This window comes from Benincasa hispida, chromosome 9 (assembly GCF_027475165.1).
Source record: "Benincasa hispida cultivar pf3 chromosome 9, pf3_genome.v1.1, whole genome shotgun sequence".
In the NCBI taxonomy this organism is placed as follows: Eukaryota; Viridiplantae; Streptophyta; class Magnoliopsida; order Cucurbitales; family Cucurbitaceae; genus Benincasa; species Benincasa hispida.
Genome location: NC_143486.1, coordinates 63611907 through 63616637, shown reverse-complemented (window position 1 = coordinate 63616637; position 4731 = coordinate 63611907). Strand labels below are relative to the sequence as shown.

General features: G+C 31.7%; 1 pseudogene across 1 annotated transcript; it reads left to right on the top strand.

Moving 5' to 3' along the window:
- Window positions 1–623: 623 nt before the first annotated feature.
- On the top strand, window positions 624–2095 carry LOC120089989 (putative galacturonosyltransferase-like 1 pseudogene; annotated as a pseudogene). Its single transcript, XR_016531648.1, has one exon. The product of XR_016531648.1 is annotated as a putative galacturonosyltransferase-like 1 pseudogene (transcript).
- The last annotated feature ends 2636 nt before the right edge of the window (window positions 2096–4731 follow it).

Here is a 4731-nt window from a genome sequence, read left to right as displayed (position 1 = left end):
AGTTATTTTAATTATTTTAATTAACAGACAAATTAACATAAAAAAAGAATATCCAGTAAAAATCTTGGTTAAAAGTGTAAATCTCAAAATCAATAGACCAAGTTGAACAAAACTCAAATATCAAAGGTGATTATGTGTGTGTGTGTGTGTGTTTTTTTTTTTTTTTTTTAAATTAAGTCAATAAACACTACCATCTCCAAATTTCTTCATTTGTTATATACATTTTACAAATGACTTAAAAAATCAAGCGAAATCTTGAAAACTAAAAAAAAAAGTAGTTTTTAAAAATTTATTTTTGTTTTTAGAATTTGGTTAAGAAATGGATCATTCTACTTAGGAAAGATGTAAATCTTTCAAAAAAAAAAAAGGAGGAAATAGCTTAATTTTCAAAAATAAAAAATAAAAAGGGAAATAATTACCGGATGAAGCGTAAATATGCAATATTTTAAAATCTAGAGATTAAATAAAAACTAAACTCAAATTTTAATTTTCACAATAAAATGAAGGGGAAAACAAATATAATAAAAAATGAAAAATCTCTCGGCTTTACATTGTTGACTTTGACTAAATCAGCCAATTATTCCCCATAAAAAAAATAGAAAATATTAATACTTTTTTAACAAAGAAAAAATAATAAAAAATAGAGAAGCAGAAAAAAGCGTGTTGAAGCATCAAACTCCGGTCTGAAGGTACAGCTACGGATCTCCTCCTTCACTCCCTATCTTCACTATCATTACTTTCATTTAAATTCCCATTTCTCATTTTCCATTTTCCCCCAATTTTCCCTTTCCCCGGACCGCCATGCCCTCCGCCCTCCTCCTCCTCCTCCTCCTCCTCCTCCTCTCCGCCGCCGCTAATGCCGCTACTTTCAAAGAGGCCCCCCAATTTTACAATTCCCCAAACTGCCCCTCCATTGCCGACGACTTCCAGGACCCCGATGAGAACGAACACCATCTCTGCTTCAGTCGCGCCGTCCACGTGGCGATGACGTTGGACACCGCCTACATACGTGGCTCCATGGCCGCCGTATTTTCCGTTCTCCAACACACTTCCTGTCCCCAAAACGTAATTTTCCACTTCGTCTATTCCGCATCCGCCAACGCGTCGTATCTACGCGCCACCGTTTCTCACTCATTCCCTTACCTGAAATTCCAACTCTACCCTTTCGATGACGAGGCCGCCTCGCGATTGATCTCCACCTCAATCCGATCCGCGTTGGACTGTCCTTTGAACTACGCACGTAGCTACTTAGCTAACATCCTTCCCACGTGCGTCGTCCGAGTTGTCTACCTTGACTCGGACTTGATCCTGGTCGACGACATTGCCAAACTCGCCGCCCACCCACTCGGCGGCGACTCTGTACTTGCCGCGCCGGAGTACTGCAACGCTAATTTCACCGCCTATTTCACGCCGTCGTTTTGGTCTAACCCGTCTCTGTCTTTGACGTTTGCGAACCGGAAGGCGTGTTACTTCAACACGGGGGTTATGGTGATCGATCTGGACCGGTGGCGAGCCGGAGACTACACGACCAAGATTGAAGAATGGATGGAATTGCAAAAGAGGATGAGAATCTACGAATTGGGATCGTTGCCACCGTTTTTGTTGGTCTTCGGCGGGAGAATTTCTCCGGTGGACCACCGGTGGAACCAGCACGGGCTCGGCGGCGATAATATCAGAGGACTCTGCAGGGATCTGCACCCCGGTCCGGTTAGTTTGTTGCACTGGAGTGGGAAAGGTAAACCGTGGGCCCGGTTGGACGCGAACCGGCCCTGTCCATTGGACGCCCTTTGGGTTCCGTACGATTTGTTACAGACCCCATTTTTGATTGATTCATGAACCTCATAAATTGATTGATTATTGGTGGAATCTTTACTAGTTTATATTGAATTTGATTTTCTTTTCTTTTTTGTAACAAAAGATGAATAATAAGAAAATAGTGAGATGACAATTTGGGATCAAATAATATAAGAAGAGGGGAATTTGGGGAGAAGTTCGAGTTCATTTTTGTACATATATAGAGAGAGATTGATTCAATTTATTTTTGTATGAAATTTGAATATCAATAACCAATTTTCTGTATTCTTTCTCCTTTAAATATCTTATAATGTAAAGTTTTGTACGAGTGGAGAAAAAAAAATTTTGTAATCATATTTGTTAGGACTATGATTAACATTACACTCCAACAACCGACTATATAACTCTTTTAGGAAGCTTGTTGAGTCCAATCATTGAGGTTTTTGAAAGTTAAAAGATTACTTAAACCTACTAAGCTCGGTTCTAACTAAGTCTAGGTAGAATCTCTATTCTTATGTTAGATATAGATGGTGAATTACTTAGTAAATATGGAAATACATTATTTTTTGTCAAAATATGTGGTATTACCATAACTTAGCTCAATATATCTCTTCTCCTTAAATCGCAACTATGAATAGAAATCTGTTTGACATAGGTATTAAATCGACATAAACTTCTTTACGAGTCATTTTGATACCTTGGTTCTCAAATTATGTGGACTTGTTATCAAATTTTTGCACCAATAGTGTATATATATATATACCAACTTTAGACTTCTATTTTATCTCAATTGTTAAATGATATATCATGTGTTCAATTAAAAAAAAAGAATCAATTAAGTCTTGTCGTCTTTTTTCCCCCTTCATGAAATTATTTAGTCTGATTTATTTGGTGTTGTTGATATTATTAAATAATGTTAATAAGTGATCTCAACCAATATGACCCAAATTACACATCTTAAGTTTGTCTACGTAATTGTACATGCATAATGTATTATTCTATATATTAATTGATAGAACCACACATTAGTAAATCTACAGTTATATGGTTGAATTAATTGGTATTTAAAAATTGTTATTTTACCAATGAAATTCCCTTCCTATGAAAGAGTGAAAAAAAAAATAAAACTTTAAATTTGATATGATAAACAATTTACTGTCCAATTTTTAATTTGTCATGATTCAAAATATACAAGATATACTTGATTCTTTTAATAATAAACTTCACAAAGAAACAACACAATGTTAACAGTTTAAGTAATAAGTTAAAATGTTACAATGATCAAGAATTAAATATTCGATCTCTCGTTCCATGACCTTTATACTAACAAAACGGTAATAAATTAAATTAAACAGAATTTAGTGTAAATCATGTAATAAATCATAATCTTATAACGATAGGATGGGCACGTGGGCTCTATTTTTAATTTTGAAAAATTTTATATTTAAAGAGGAGGTGAATGATAAGATACGCATTAACGATGGACATAATAATCAAAATCGTGGGTGATGTTTTTTTCTCTCAGGCCATTAATGCAAAAGTCACAATTACACTAGCCCACTTGTCAAGGGGAATTGATTATTATTATTATTATTGATTTATTAATTATTTTGTTTATTTTTTATGTGGAGGAATGTTTTATTGTAAGAGCTCGATTTATTTATATTTTTTAAATAAAAATAGATATTGAAATTAAAGTTGTTTTCAAATATAGGAAAATAAATAAATTTATTTATAAATATAACAAAATGTCATTGTCTACTAGTAATAGATACACTGGTAGATATCTATCTATATTAGATATGATAAATATCTATCAATGTTTGTTATTAATAGACAATGATATTTTATTATATTTAAAAATATTTTCAACAGTTTTATCATTTAAAATAATTACTCGTAGAGATAATCATCTCTCTTTTCCATTAAAGTTTCAAAACTTAACTAAACCTTTTATCAATGCTTATCAATTTTTTTTTTCCTTTCCCTTCATACGTTATTAATATTTTATAAACTATTATAATAACATATATGACTAGAAAAACGACTTTCTCTAGATTCAATTTGAACCATTTGAAAACAATTTTTAAAATTGTGTACGAGATAAATTGTCTTATTTTTATTCTTAAATACAAAATTGTAATGAGTCTAAATTAAATGGGTGCACTTAAAAGGACGCACAATTCATGTCGTTTTTCAATAATTATTTTTTTCAGAAACGTTGCAATAATTATATTTGACATCATATCTTCAATAATTATTGTTGAGAAGATTCTACATAATTTATAATTGGCACTCAATATTAATGAAGGTAGATTTGTAATGCATAGGTAGTGAAAACAAATATTAAAAAAAAAAAATATTATAAATATTATGATTATAGATGTCAATTAGATGTTCATATTTAGTGTTTATTGACCATGTGTCATGCTCCCATTTCTCAAAGTGTTGTGTCCATGTGTCTTAACATTACACATTATTAGTGTCTATATAATCCACTTTCTACTTGTCAAAATGCCTATAAATAATGGCATTTGGTGGGTTTCGGAAGATACACATTGGGCAAATTCCATAAAAATTGGAGAAATGGGAGAATTTAGAAAACTTTCTTATTTTATATTTTGCTAATTTATTTTATTTTGTTTATTTATATATTATGTTTAGTTTATTTTAATATTTATTTTATTTTATTATTATATTAAATTATATGTAATATTATATTTTATTGGTACCCGTGTTCTCGTTGTGCTCATCAAGTTCACAACACGTTATTAGCACGAGCTCCTATCGTTTTCCCTGCTAAAGGTAGATCCTAAAAGTATGTTGGTTTTTTTCTCTTCGTTATAATTAATAAATTAAATATTGTTTTACATATTTGATATATATTAAATTTCTAACATAAATATTATATTTTGTAATAGTGTTACTGGGAAACTC